Source organism: Bos indicus, chromosome 16, assembly GCF_029378745.1.
Source record: "Bos indicus isolate NIAB-ARS_2022 breed Sahiwal x Tharparkar chromosome 16, NIAB-ARS_B.indTharparkar_mat_pri_1.0, whole genome shotgun sequence".
In the NCBI taxonomy this organism is placed as follows: Eukaryota; Metazoa; Chordata; class Mammalia; order Artiodactyla; family Bovidae; genus Bos; species Bos indicus.
Window position 1 is genome coordinate 70988386 of NC_091775.1, and position 16115 is coordinate 71004500.

Genomic DNA, 16115 nt, shown 5'->3' on the forward strand with positions numbered 1-16115 from the left:
CGGGTCTCTCGAGGCTGGGATTTGCTTTCATTTGGACGTGACAAAGGTCTGATGGAGAAAAGATGTCCTTCCTCTCACTGGCTTCTTACTTATCTACCTAGAGAGAAGGTGGGTGAGATCCTGCCATTTTCATATAAAGTTTGCAGCGGTAAGAATTGGCTAAACCGTTCGTGGTCACCAGGCTCACCGCCCCCATGCCACCCTCCTCCTTGTCAAACTGGTGGCCGAATCTGAGCGACGAGCTGCCAGAAACCTTCAGAGCCAATGCTGCTGCCTCTGGAATTTGAGTTTCTTAGGGGCTGGCTGAGGGATGAGAAGAGGGAGTTGCCCAGAGAAATGCAAAACTACTGCCATCAAGAATGGGGTGAGATGAGCTCAGACCAGCCAGAATTTTTCTGGCAGATCTGCTACCTAAGGCACATTTCTCTTTCATCCTGGGCCCCTGCCAATCACAGCCTCCCGGCATCCAGGGCTAGGAGGAAGACGGGCAGCTTGTCCTCAGCTCCAAACAAAAGGAAAACAAATAAAGTCACATTCAGCTGTATGACCTTCGTGTCAGATGCAAGAGGAGCAGGACAGACAGCGCATGTAAGGCTTCCCGGGAGGCACGGAAGAGACACGTGAATCGAGCTCCTAGGAGTAGGTACTTGAAGGAGCCATGGGAAATCCTTGCCAGGGAGACCCCAGTCTGTCTGTGAGTGAGGAGGGCTGTTGCCTGAAGTCCAAAATTCCAAATCACTTTCCAGTATGTTCTCAAGCACAGTAATTAATCAAGAGCATCAGCCTATTGGTACTTTGGTTACTTGGGAAAGAATTCTCTGAGGAAAGCATGAGGCGAGCGTCTTGGTGGAGTCCTTGCCTGTGTACCATGGAGACTCTCAGAAGCTTGTCGGACAGTTCTTACAGAAGCTGACCCATTCGCTTCTCCTTCCTGGTAATCCGGTCCATGGGCTTCACCTTATCCTCCCACTTTACGATGACCTCCTCTTTCCTTGTAAGTCTTCTGATCCTTGTTTTATTCATTATTCAATTACTCATTCAATCATTCAATCCTTATTACATCCATTCAGCAAACATTTGTTAAGTAATAAGATTCTAAAGGTACTGCAATTAACCATGAGAATACAAAGGTGAATATGGTTAGATTTGGACATTCCAATCCTGGGGATCTACCCAAATAATTGAAAGCTGTGACTTAAATAGATAATTGTACACTAATGTTCGTATCAGCATTATTCACAATAGCCTAAAGGTGAAAAGAGGGCTTCCCAGGTGGCTCTGTGTAAAGAATCCACCTGCCAATGCAGGAGACGTAAGAGATGTGGGTTTGAGCCCTGGGTTGGGAAGGTCCCCTGGAGAAGGAAATGGCATTCCACTCCAGTATTCTTTCAGGGATAGTCCCATGGACAGAAGAGCCTGGCAGGCTACAGTCTACAGGGGCACAAAGAGTTGGACACGACTGAGCACTCATACATGCAAAGGTGAAAATAACATGAACTTCCACAAATGGATGAATGGATAAAGTGTGGGGTACACATACAATGGAATACTATTCAGCCTTAAAAAGGAAGGCAATTCTGACACGTGCTACAACCTGAATGAATCTTGGAAAGACGATGCTAAGTGAAAGAAGCCAGACACAAAAGGATAAATACTGCCTGATTCCATGTATAGGAGGTTCCTAGAGTAGTCAAACTCATAGAAACAAAGGCTAGGGGAAGTTAGTATTTAATGAGTACAGAGTTTTCATTTCTGAAGATGAAAAAATTCTGGAAATAGATGATGATGATGGTTTCATAATACTGTGAATGTACTTACTGCCATTGAACATGACACTTTAAAATGGTTGAAATGGTCAGTCTTATGTTAGGTATATTTACTGAAATAAAAATCAAATACAAAAAGAAGTGAATTACAGTGGTTAATTACAGTTTTCAAATAACTTGGAGTCTAGCAAGGGAAGAAGATATGTTAAAAATATATATGTAATGAGTGTAATACCATGAGGGTAGTACCATGACCACGTGGGGCACAAGAGGAAACAAGGTCTATGGTCCAGTCTGCAGAGATGGCATCCATGTTGCCCTGGATTAGGTGATCTCTGAGCCTCAGTTTCCTCATCCACAAAAAGGGAGAATAACACCCAGCCTCCATTTCTTGAGCGCCTGCCATGTATCAAGCACCATGCCAAGTCCTTTAGTTCATCAGACCTCACATTTGACCAATAAAATGGAAATATTACTACCAATTTCCAATGAGGAAATGGGTTCCCCAGTCCCATAGTAAATTAGAGCACCAGAGTTTGAACACAGACCTACATGAATTTCTAGCCTGTGTTTTTTTCTCACTGCGTGCATGCATGCTCAGTCATGTCTGACTCTTTGTGACCCCATGGACTGTAGCCCACCAGGCTCCTCTGTCCATGGAATTCTCCAGGCAAGAATCCTGGAGCGGGTTGCCATTTCCTCCTCCAGGGGATCTATCCAAGCCAGGGCTCAAATGTGTCTCCTATGTCTCCTGCGTTGGCAGGCAAATTCTTTACCACTGAGCCACCTGGGAATCCCAACTACACTAGCAGTTTTTCTCACTACACTAGCAGTTTGTGACTGTAAAGTCCCTTTCAAATTTAAAGGACACTTTACTGGAAAAAAAAAAAAAAAGGTCTGGGGAAGAGAGAGCCTCGTAGGGTTTAATTGTGTTCCTGCAAAAAAAAAGATATGTTGGAATCCTAACCCCTGATACCTCAGAATATGACCTTATTTGGAAGTCAAGTCTTTACAGAGGTAATCAAAATGAGATGATTAGGGTGGGCTCTGATCCAATGTGACAGGTGTCCTTACAAAAAAAAGGAAATTCGGACACAGAGACAGACACGCACACAGGGAGAAAGTAGTGTGAAGATGGAGGCTGTTCTCCCAGAGCCAGAAGCTGGGAGAGAGACTCAGCTGGGACAGACCCCTCCCTGGCGCCTTTGAGGGGATATAGCCTGGCTAACACCTTGATCTTGGACTTCCAGCCTCCCGAGCTGAAATATATTTCTGTTGTTCTAAGCTCCCAGTTGGTGGCACTTTGTCACAACAGTCCTTGAACCTAAACCAGGAGCCAAGCAAGGGAAACTGAGACAGAGCTTTCTTGGAGGTTTTGGAGAACATTCACCTGAGGGCCCCAGAATGCCCAGCAGCCCTCAGGAGAAGAGGGACAGGGAGCAGAGAGGTGCCATCTTGGTTTTCCTCCCTCTTGCCATCCCTCGCTCCTGCTCACTCATCTGGGGTGGCTTTCTTTAAGAACTTGATTATGGGGGAAAAAAATAATTTGATCATGATGCTTTCCTTTTATATTTTTATTTTCATGTCATTTGTAAGCATTGTTGGAACCTGACAGGTACTCCAGACAGCAGTTTCATGGAGAAGAATTGTTACCCTCGTAAATTACAGGTATAAGAGCACCAGAGCTCTAGGTACCGAGGCCTCCTGTTGGGTCCCGCGCCCCACACAGGGCCGCTGGCTGCACTATGTCCCCCACCCCCCTGTTCATTTGGGGGACCTAGAACTCTAGCCAGAAAGCCAGATGCTCTTAAAGAAAAACAAAACAGTTCTGGGGCACAGTTAACACAGAGCAGGGGCAGAGCTGCCGGCTTAAACTGGTCTGGAAGCCAAGGAACCCGGAGAGCCACATCTCTTCATCCAATCCCCACCCAGCAGCGAGATTAAGCAGAGAGCTTTGCAAAGGAACTCCGGGAAAATACTGATAAATTGAAGGGCAATCGACAAGGCACTCAGGCTCCCTCCCTGAGTTCCACCTAGCCCCCTAAGTTTGTGTCAAATCTTTTCTTTTGTCCCCTTCAACTAAGCCCATGTGGGAATGGAAACGTTTTTGTGCATTAAAGAAAATCAATGAAAACATCTCAGAAACTATTTCAAGCTCCTCTTCCTCCCTCAGGGTGGCAAGTCAAGCCCTGCAGTGCTGTGCAGGGGTCCCAAGGACAGCCAAACCCATGTGGGTGGCAGAGTTCCACCTCACCTCTCTCTCCTAACACAGGACGCCGTTCCAGAAGGCCAGCCAGCCTAGGAAAACACTAACTCTCTCCTCAGAGCCTTTAAGTTTCAGTCTTCAACTGTATTTCTGTTCGGTTTTGATCCCTAAACCAAGTGTGAAACATCTTTAAATGCAGTAGGATGTTAGCCCTAAGACAACGATCTGGAGAGCAGGCTTGATGAACATTGCACAGTATCCGGGGTCCGGAGATCTGGATTTGAACCTCCTCTCTGCCACTAACTGGCTGTGCAATTTTGCATGAGTCACTTAACCTCTCTGAGTTTTTGGTTCCTCTTCTTTGAAATCAGGATATTCACAAAGACCTTGCCTGGGTTTTGCAAAGTAAGAAATGAGATAATAATGTATAGGACCAACACATATCTCCATCACCAAGGAAGAAGTTGAGGCCAAACAAGTTGCCAGCTGACCCCTAGCTAACTGCAGCCCCACCCAGGCAGACAAAAGCTCAACAGAGTGACATCTGGGAAGGAACACGGTCCAGTTGCCTGAGCGAGAGCCTTCAGTAGCCCCAGCAGTAAGGGTGCCCCTGCTGTTGGGCAAGGGCAGCACCAGTTCAGCCTCCAGTAGACAAATGAAGAGACTGGTTTTCAACAAGGAAAGCAGGCTTTGTGGTGCAGTCAGGCCAGGAAGAAGGAGTGGGAGGAAGGGTAGGGAGTCTCACTGTGGCAGATGTCTTGGCTGGGAGAGAAAGTTCTAGAGACTGCGATGAGGGTTGGGGAACAGGGGGCTTGGGCTCAATTCAGAACATCCCAGCTTCCTTCCAGACAGGAAACCAGAGTAGCATCCAGAGGGATCCCGGGAGATCCCGGCGTGCCAGGCCGGCAGCCGAGCCACGGTGGGGCCCGGGTGGGGAGACCGCAGGCTGGCCCGGTCTTGGAAGCGCGGTCGGTTCACCTGAGAGGGCTGGAAAACCCTCACCCCTGGGGAGGAAAAAGAAGATGGGATTTCTCCTGGGGTCGGAACAGGACCCTGCCGGCTGGAGACAATGGCTCCAGGAGCCTCCACAACTCCACCCCTGTTGCGGAGGGAACTCAACACCCTGGAGATCGGCGTGTGAAATCTGCGCTGGGGAAGAGAGTCCTCATTTAGCAGAGAAAGCGCTGCGCTATCTATGTGTGAAAGCTTTTTTAACACTGTTCCCTGCTCTCCATATGGCGAACTTCACCCAAATTAGGAAGAACTGATGAACAAAACTCCAGCAACTTGAAAATGAGAGTGAGCGAGTTCCAGATGCCCATCCCAGAGGCAGCCACAGCCGGTGCCCCGGGCGGGCCTGCAGGGCAGAGGGTCCCTGCACTCCTGCCACCTAGCCCCATCCCCAAGTGTACCCGAGTCCCCGGGGCTGTGTGTGCCCTCTCTGTGGATGAATCATCGTCACCCGTAACTAAAATCATCACCACAATATGTGTGTGTGTGTGTGTGTTAGTCTCGGTGGTGTCTGACTCTTGGCAATCCCATGGACTGCCAGGCTTCTCTGTCCATGGGGATTCTCCAGGCAAGAATACTGGAGTGAATTGCTATGCCCTCCTCCGGGGAATCTTCCGAATCCAGGAATCGAACCCAGGTCTCCTGTATTGCAGACGGATTCTTTACCAGCTGAGCCACCAGGGAAGCTCAGAAATGCCCATATGGTAGTCACTCAGTCGTTTCCAACTGTTTGTGACCCCATGGACTGTAGCCCACCGGGCTCCTCTGTCCGTGGGATTCTCCAAGCAAGAATACCCGAGTGGGTTGCCATTCCCTTCTCCAGGGGATCTTCCTCACCCAGGGATGGAACCCAGGTCTCACGCATTGTGGACAGATTCTTTACTGCCTGAGCCAATAATTGTACACTCACTTTGTGCCAGACGGTATACCAGGAACCTTGCTGTTTCAGTGAATCCTCACCAGAATCCTGTGACTGGCTGTGGCTGGTTTTCTCTGCCCATTTAAAGTGGCAAATGGAGAGTCAGAGAGGTTGGCTTTTGCCCAACGTCCCACAGGAGCATTCAGACATAGCCAGGTTATTCATTTGAGGTGCAGTCTCTTAAGTTCACCTTCCTCTTCTCCAGAGCCAGTCCGGAAGGTGGGGATTTTGGTCCACTGGAAGCTGAGAGGCGGTTCCTGCTGCAGAAAGTGGGGGCAATGGCGGGTGCGGGGGGGAGTACCCTGCCTTTTACCCCCAGGCAGAGGACAAGCAGTCAGAACACCTGATGGTTTCTCATGGTTGAGGGGCGGGGGACTGGGTTGTGGGAGCCACAGAATCAATAGCTCAGAGACCATCAGATCTGCCATGGAACTTAATGGCCAACTGCTATGACCCCCTCATGGAAAAGCCAAGGTCAGGGAGACAAAACTGAGTCACACAACAGGTTATGTAAGTAACACAGCCAGCCCAACCACCCCGTGTTCATTCAAGTCTCCCTAAAGCCTTCCATGAAAGCAGCCACCTCTCCTGCCCCCCTTCCACCTGCCTCTCCCAGTCCTTCGGAAGGCGGAGGTGCATCCTGCCCGAGCAACCCTTCCGGCCCCCACTCCCTCTCCAGGACCAGCTCCTCCCACCTCTCCCTGCTTTGTAGCCCATTTCCTGCCCTCATTTAAACGCAACTGTTCCAGGCCACCGTCCCCCATCTCCCTTCCACCACCTCTCCAGCCGCCCGCCCCCTTTGGCTCCCATCCGGGTCTGGGGCCACACCGGCCCCCTCTCTTTCATTCCAGCCTCCAGTATGGCAGGATGAAATGAAGCTCGATGCAAAGATGTTTAGAATGTTCATCTCGGCGATTGTATTATTTACAGCAACTCCACGCTGTGCCCAGGGCATTGGATGGTTTGAAAGACGCTATACAAACTGAAATTGTGTGGCATTGTTTGTTCCTCCGCATTCTGCGAGAGAGAACCAATCTAGTAATCACTGTTTTTGCTCCTCAAATCAGAGACGCTCCACGTTGTGTACATGGTGGCTAATCTGGAAATAAGGATTCACAGCAAACGTATAAGGAGCTCTGGAAGCCGTTGGGGCCTGCGAGTGAATGAAAGGCAGCAGGAAGGAGGAAAAGACGGTTGGTCGAGGGGAGGCCGGCGAGAGCCCCGTGGTCCCTCGGAGCTTGAACAGCATCCATCCTGGGGTGGCAGGACATGCCACATCACATATCCATTCGCGCAGACGGAACAGGCCCCAGGGAGCACAGTGTCCCTGACCTGCACGTGGCCAGCTGCAGTCCGCCTGCAAACCTCCTTGCCACTGGGTTTTCACCCCAAGGTCAAATTCTCTGGAGCAGGGCTGACCCTTTCTGATCCTAACTTGGGAAAAGGAGTGGGGAGAAGAGGAGAGGATCACACCAGGGGTAGGGATGACCACGCAAATGCCCGAGTCCCACTTTAAGGACATGGCAACAGGGAGGGTGGAGGGGCAGTGCCCGGGAGCACTGAAGCCATCCAGCCGGTCTGAACTCTATTGACTTAGTGTGGAGCTAACTCGGACCTTTTGCCCTGCACGCCGGGCCCCAGCTTGACCAGCCTGTGTTCAGAGGCACAACCCCAGGGACCAGGTATGCCTCTGGCCGGTGTTACTGGTGAGCCCTGCTCATGTATGCTCCCTTGAAAAAAGGAAGGAATCTAGCCTCACAGCCTGGCCCCAGCTTCCAGGATACAGTGCCACCTTCTTCTTTTCTCCCTCCCTTTTCACCTGCCCACTCACCTAACGGGTGAGTTAGGGCAGGTGAAAAGGGAGGGAGCCATGTTGAGCCATGGGCCACGTTGCTCACAGCCTCCTTTCTAAGGAGGCATCTTGGTCACTCTCTAATTTTCCCTTTAGCCTGCCCAAACTCTGTGCCTTCTTTAATGAGCAATTCAGATATTCTTAAAAAAGAAAAAAAAAAGTCCTGGTCTTTTTTTCATATTTCTTTCTTTCTTTCTTTATCTGGGTGTATTGGGTCTTAGCACTCAGGATTTCTGCTGTGTCATGTGGGATCTTTCATTGTGATGCAGGGACTCTGTAGTTGTAGCACATAAGCTCAGTAGTTGCAGAGCACTGGCCTAGTTGCTCCAAGACGTGTGGGATCTTAGTTCCCTGACCAGGGATTGAACCTGGACCACCAGGGAAGTCCCCAGATATTCTTTCCCTATAACCCCTTCCATAAGCTCCCCATGCCATGTGGCAAGATTACCTGGTCTCCTTTAAGCCCCAGATCCTGTTTGTAACTCGAGGAACTGGCTCCCAGTGTGGTCCATGAAACAGATGTGTGGGCTCCGCCTCTCACCGGACATAAACTCCTAGAGGACAGAGACACTGTGTGGTCCCATCTCCAGCCCTCCTCATCCCCTGTGCCTGGCAGAGAGGCTGAACATCCCTACAGCCTCCAGGCTCTGCTCCCTGGAACATGGAACCAGGTGGGCAGTAAAAGAAGGTGGTCATGGATAATAATTTCAGGTCCAAGACCTCACTGATTTAACTTCTCCCTTCCAAAGGCTTCCCTGGCCCTTGCCAGTTTGTTCTAAAACTTAATTCTCAAGTAGTTCAGATTCTCTCTATATGCCAAGTCTGAGTGTGTCGTCTGCCGAGTTAAATTGCGGCCGAGTCGCACAACAATTTAACTGGTCTGATGTACGAGGCCTCATCATCCATTACCAGGAGCATTTAGAAGCGAGGTAATTAGAGTCTGCATTCCTGCAGCCTGAGGCTCCGCGGCTACAATCGTGGAGTTTATTATAATAATGATAATGGGGAAGGGTCCCAGGGATTCCATTTCCAGACTGTTCAGACTGGCATTAAAGAGCCCCAGAGGAAGGGACTGGGGAAAACACCGCCATCGCAAGGTCAATTCCACCCAAAGAGGAAGCCCTGGGGTAAGCTATCCCATCTCCAGGCTTCTCCTGCACAGCTGGGAGTGAAGCTACCCAAGGGCAGAATGGGTTTCCTCGATTCCTCCAGAACCAAACCCCATCCTATGCCATCTCAGACTGCACAGGGAAGCCTACTCCCTTAGCTTGTAATGACAGATTCACAGCCGAATCACTGCCGTGGGCTGAGCTTAGGTCGGAGGGAGTCCCTCCCTTGATCCCATCACCAGCGCTAGACAGAGATGACTGAGTTTTCCAGGTCTTGCTTTTAAAATTCCAATATCCTGTTGATGAAAAAGCCATGAGATCACTAAAAAAAGTCTGAGACACTAGCATGAATTAGTGGAAGAGCTTCTTTCCACCTCACTGAAAGGGCTTCGGTTTTAGGAGAAGCATTTGATTCTGGTGGAATATAGGAATAAACTAGAGAAAAGAGAAGAAAGGACCCACATAGCTTTGCTTCCAGCTAATTAGTTAATCAATTAATTAGTTAGCTAGTTACTCAATGAGTGAATCGTTGAGTAAGTCAATGAATGGGCCATTGGATAGGACAGGTCTCGTTTTCTCACTCCACCTGTTCAGATGGGAGGCCCCCTGGCCCCATCTCCACCCCATGCCAAAGTGCCAACAATCCTCAGGACCTTACCAGGCAGAGCACCATGGGGGTGGGGAGGCTGGAGGTGAACAGGCTGCCCTGAGGGTCTCCAGGTTATAAAGAAAAACCTTCTCACCCCTCAGAGCATCTGCCTCAACCCTGTTCCTGCTTCATTTACCGGTTCTGAGCCACAGTCAGGCTTGGAAGGTCTTGAAGATCTGTATTCTCTCTCCCCTTCTGTATTGGTTTCCCAGGGCGGCTGTAACAGATCGCCATAAACTTGGGTGGCTTAAAAGAACAGAAACATATTCTCTTAGAGTTAGAGGCTGGAAGTCCAACATCAAGGTGTCAGCAGAATGGCTCCCTTCTGGAGGCTCTGAAGGAGAAACAGCCCAGCCTCTCTCCAGGCCAGCAGGCCTCAGCCTCCCTTGACTCATAGACAGTCAACATTGTAACTGAGACCACATGAGGACACCACCCCACTCCCATCTTTGCCTCCACCGTCACATCCCTCCCTTTCTGTGTTCTTGCCCTTTTCTGTCTCTTAGAAGGACACTTTCACTGAAATTAGGGCCCACCCTCATCCAATATGTTCTCAATTCCTTAATTATATCTGCAAAGACTCTGTGTCCAAAGAAGATCACATTTTGAAGTCCCAAGTGGACATGAATTTGGGGATTCAACCCACTCCACCTTCCTAGAATCAAACAGCAAGAGAAGAATGTAGAACTTAGTGGAATCACAGGAGGGATAAATGACATGGGAAGTTTGTAGGAATGAGAGGCCTTGGGTGCATGCCTGCGAGCTCAGTCATGTCCGACTCTTTGTGACGCCATGAACTGTAGCCCATCAGGCTCCTCTGCCATGGAATTTTCCAGGAAAGAATACTGGAGTGGGTTACCATTTCCTCCTCCAGAGGCCTTGGGTAAGGTCTCTAACTGAAGCCTCCCAACTCTGCCCTCCTCACCTCCATGCCATATGTCCAGTTCTCTGAGAATCAGAGTATGGACACTAAGGTGGGGGTGGGGGCTTGCGGGGGAGGCAGGGTTCATCCACCATGTCAGGAAACTGAAAGTGGAGACCCCCAGGCAAGACCAAGCAAACACAGTGGACAGACCCCGGGCTTTAATCTTCAGAGCCAGTTTGGCCAACATCATTTTTAGCTCTCCCTGTGATCTCCAAAGCATCTGACTGAGGTAGGCCCTGACCCTGAGATCCACTCCTGTTGTCTTCATGAACCAGGTGGCAACAGACACCCCCAAGATGTTGCCCTTGCATAGTTCTTCCCCACACCCAATACAGCAGGCCTGTGTAACCAAAGGATATTGCAGAAATGAAGGAGTGTGATTTCTGAAGCTAGATCACAAAAGGCATTGCAATATGTGCTTTGCTCTGGCTTGGTTCATTTGCTTTGGAGGAAGCCAGCTGCTCAAGTAGCCCAGTGAAGAAGTCCACATGGATAGAAACCGAGGGTTCCTGCCAACGTCGACACTGACTTGCCAGTCACTTGAGTGAACTATTCCCATCTCTTTCAGAATTTTCCACAGTTTATTGTGATCCACACAGTCAAAGGCTTTGGCATAGTCAATAAAGCAGAAATAGATGTTTTTCTGGAACTCTCTTGCTTTTTCCATGATCCAGCAGATGTTGGAAATTTGATCTCTGGCTCCTCTGCCTTTTCTAAAACCAGCTTGAACATCAGGAAGTTCACAGTTCACATATTGCTGAAGCCTGGCTTGGAGAATTTTGAGCATTAATTTACTAGCATGTGAGATGAGTACAATTGTGCAGTAGTTTGAGCATTCTTTGGCATTGCCTTTCTTTGGGATTGGAATGAAAACTCACCTTTTCCAGTCCTGTGGCCACTGCTGAGTTTTCCAAATTGCTGGCATATTGAGTGCAGCATTTTCACAGCATCATCTTTCAGGATTTGAAATAGCTCAACTGGAATTCCATCACCTCCACTAGCTTTGTTCATAGTGATGCTTTCTAAGGCCCACTTGACTTCACATTCCAGGATGTCTGGCTCTAGGTGAGTGATCATACCATCGTGATTATCTGGGTCATGAAGATCTTTTTTGTACAGATCTGCCTCTTGAGAAATCTGTATGCAGGTCAGGAAGCAACAGTTAGAACTGGACATGGAACAACAGACTGGTTCCAAATAGGAAAAGGCTGTATATTGTCACCCTTCTTATTTAACTTACATGCAGAGTACATCATGAGAAATGCTGGACTGGAAGAAACACAAGCTGGAATCAAGATTTCCAGGAGAAATATCAATAACCTCAGACATGCAGATGACACTACCCTTATGGCAGAAAGTGAAGAGGAACTAAAAAGCCTCTTGATGAAAGTGAAAGTAGAGAGTGAAAAAATTGGCTTAAAGCTCAACATTCAGAAAACAAAGATCATGGCATCCGGTCCCATCACTTCATGGGAAATAGATGGGGAAACAGTGGAAACAGTGGCAGACTTTATTTGGGGGGGCTCCAAAATCACTGCAGATGGTGACTGCAGCCATGAAATTAAAAGACACTTACTCCTTGGAAGGAAAGTTATGACCAATCTAGATAGCATATTGAAAAGCAGAGACATTACTTTCCAACAAAGGTCCATCTAGTCAAGGCTATGGTTTTTCCTGTGGTCATGTATGGATGTGAGAGTTGGACTGTGAAAAAGGCTGAGCGCCGAAGAATTGATGCTTTTGAACTGTGGTGTTGGAGAAGACTCTTGAGAGTCCCTTGGACTGCAAGGAGATCCAACCAGTCCATTCTGAAGGAGATCAGCCCTGGGATTTCTTTGGAAGGAATGACGCTAAAGCTGAAACTCCAGTACTTTGGCCACCTCGTGCGAAGAGTTGACTCATTCGAAAAGACCCTGGTGCTGGGAGGGATTGGGGGCAGGAGGAGAAGGGGACAACAGAGGATGAGATGGCTGGATGGCATCACTAACTCGATGGACATGAGTCTGAGTGAACTCCGGGAGTTGGTGATGGACAGGGAGGCCTGGCATGCTGCGATTCATGGGGTCGCAAAGAGTTGGACACGACTGAGCAACTGAACTGAACTGAACTGAGTGAACTATGTTGAGATTAGATTCTCCAGATCTAGTCCAGTATGCAAAAGCTCCAGGCAACATCTTAACTGAAACTAATGAGAAAACCATCCAGCTAAGCCACTCTGAATTCCTAACTCCTAGTAGCAGTGTGAGATAATAGTTATTGCAGTTTTAAACCACTAAGTTCTGGGGCATTTACTGTGTCTCAACAGGTAGCTAATATGCATGCTCAGCCACGTTGTCATTTGCATATTTATCATTCAGTAAATGTTAGAGGGTAGGCAAATCATCACAAATACTCTCTGTAGAGAAAAATCTAATGTGATCCCTTTTCTCAAGGAGCTTATAACACAGGAAAACAAGGTTTCTAAACCCAACTCAAAAAGCAACATGTTCCAAGGGCTTTCGTATCTAAGAAAGGGTAGAAGGGATTCTGTGGGTTCTTGGGGAATGCTTCTCAGTCAGGATTCTCAGTTGACGACAACAGAAAGCAACTCCAATTTCCATAGAAAAGAGATTTATTGGAAGGAAAACTAAGAGCCCATGGAGGTGATGGAAACACGAAAGAAGCGGCCAACAGGCAGAGCAAGGAGACCAGGCAGCGTTGGGGCCGCCACCCCACTTACAGGCCCAGTCTGGCCTATGGTACCTCTGCTGTCACTGAATTTGTTTCTGCTCATTACCAGGTAGATGGAAGCATCCAGCTGTCCAAGAGTACATCACCCGCATGTGTCCAGATACCAAGGAGCAGAACAGGGCCCACCTCTCCAACTTCAGCGTCTAAAGGGGAACCAAGGACCTTTATATTATGTAGGAATTGAATAAAGAAACAAGCAACACTAGGATGCTGAGACACCACTGCAGAGAAGAAAGGGGCCCTTTGGGGCAGAGGAATAGCAGGACATAAGAGGGCCAGGAGCTCCAGCTCATTCCTCCGCTCCCTGGGCTAAGCCTGAGCAGACTCGGCGTCCTCACCAAAGAAATGGCATGAAAGTGTCTTCTCTCTCCCTCCTTCTTTTTCACCTTTCTTGCTGTAGCTGTGAAGCCCTCTCTCTCCCCTATCCCACCCCTAATCCCATCCCACTTCCCTTTGCTCTGCAGATCTCAGGATGGATAGCTTAGAATAGAATCCGTTCCAGAAGGCAGAACTAATGAGGACTTGCTAGCTAGGAATGCCCCATCATGGGCTGCCAGGCACACACACAGAGAAATTTACTAGTCTCAGCAGGAATCAGTGATGCAAACAAAACCATAGGGAGCAGCCCAGGCCCACCATTACGCCTACCAAGGCTTCCAGGTGTGGTTGATTGTAGCACCATCCTATACCTCCTATGAAAGCAAGTGGGCAGATTGGGACTGAGTAATAAGACTTCTGAACACCCACAAAACCAGCAAGGAGACCAATGCAATAGAGACTTTGCCTATTTGCTGAGTAACCAACTCACCAAGCCCTGCTATCCCCTGAAGATGCCTGGCCCTCACCCCATACCCATTGGTGTGGCTGCCAGAAGCCAAATAGGGGACAGAGTGGTCCTTTCATAGGACCCAGTCTTTGAGGAGCTTAGTCCACTTCTGCCTCCATTCCCAGACTATAAAAGGCACTCTGTTTAACAGCCCCAATCCCCCGGAGACTCCTCTTTGATGACTTCAGCCTGACAGCACACCACGCTCTCTCCATCTGGACCATCAGCTTCAGCAACTGATTAAATATCACCATGAAGGTATGCTGAGCCAACCCACTGGAGCCAACCTCCCCCAGCCTGGGTGCCCAGGGATGCCACCTCTCTCATCAGAGTACCAGCCGATTTCATCCAATTTCATCCTCCCTCTAGGCTCAGGAGCGCTTCCCTGGTGGCTCAGAGGGTAAAGCGTCTGCCTGCGATACGGGAGACCTGGGTCCTGTCCCTGGGTCGGGAAGATCCCCAGAGAAGGAAATGGCAACCCACTCCAGTACTCTTGCCTGGAAAACTCCATGGACAGAGGAGCCTGGTGGGCTACAGTCCACAAGGTTGCAAAGAGTTGAACACAACTGAGTGACTTCACTTTCTCTTTCTCTTTCTCTTTTCTTCTTATCTCAGGGATGACCTTGGCCAAAGTCAGAGAACACTGAGAACCCCAGTGTTTTCCATCCTGCTTCAGGCCATAGGAAGCCCTCCCCTCAGGTAATCTGAGCTCTATGAAGGCCCAAAGCAATATTTCTGATGTTCTCTTGGGAACTTAAAGCAAAAGCCCAGAGGTCCACTGTCCCACAAGAGATGAGAAGTGTCACCTTCTCAGGGGCTTGTAGCATCTCAAAAACATCTCACATCCCAGATCCTGTTTTTCCACCAGATGGTCTTCACCTCTGCCAGGCACCTGCCTGGATCCTCCTTATCATTTGACTTCCCTTCAACTCTTCTGGGCTCTCTGAAATCTAGGTTTACCATCCCATATAAGTGTTTTCTGTAAAAATGGGCCTGGAGAATTAAACTGCGGGTAAATGGATAAATGAAAGCGACAGGAAAAGACGTCCATGGATGGCAGAACTCAGGAGAGGAGAGAGGTTATTTGCTCCATCCTCACTGTCACTCCCCTCATTTACCCAGCTGTGTTGCTCTGCATCCTGGTCCTGCCATCATCCACAGAGCCTTCACGGATAGCAGGGAACTCTTACACAATGATGCTTCTCAGCCTGTTCTGTACCATGGACTTTGACACCTCGTAACCTATACCCTGCCTTCCAACACCTTCCATCTGAAAAGCCGATCACCTACTCTGAGCACTATATCTTATCTTTCTTTCCCTCCATTTACTTTTATTTTTTTGCATCTCATGGATACTTTCTGTCCATGACAAAATAAATGTCTCTCCAACTATCATCTCTCAACTGGCTTCACATCCTTCCCTTTCTAATCATCTATCCATTTAGTCACATCCTTGCCATTATCCTTAAGGATCACGTATCTATCAAATGCCCTTGCTCCTGCAGCCAATTTGTTGAGGGAAGCCAGTGGAAGCCACATGACCATTGACACCATGCGTCTCCAAACCCAACCCTGCCACCATGCCTTCCTTCTCTTCTCTTCACCTACCTTCCTTTTTTAAAAGTTATTTATTTTTAATTGAAGGATAATTGCTTTACAATATTGTGTTAGTTTCTGCCATACACCAGCATGAATCAGACATAGGTATACATGTTCCCCCTCCATCCTCAACCTCCCTGCCACCTCCCACCCCATCCCACCCCTCTAGGTTGTCACAGAGCCCTGGTTTGAGTTCCCTGAATCATGCAGCAAATTCCCACTGGTTGTCTATTTTACATCTGGTAGTGTATATGCTTCCATGCTAACCTCTCCATTCGCCCCACCCTCTCCTTCCCCCACTCATTGTGTCCGTAAGTCCATTCCCTATGTCTGTCTCCATCAGTGCCCTGCAGATAGGTTCGTCAGTACCGTCTTTCCAGATTCTGTATATATGCGTTAGTATATGATATTTGTTTTTCTCTTTCTGACTTACTTCACTCTGTTTAATAGGCACTAGGCTCATCCACCTCATTAGCACTGACCCAAATATGTTCCTTTTTATAGCTGAGTAATATTCCATTGT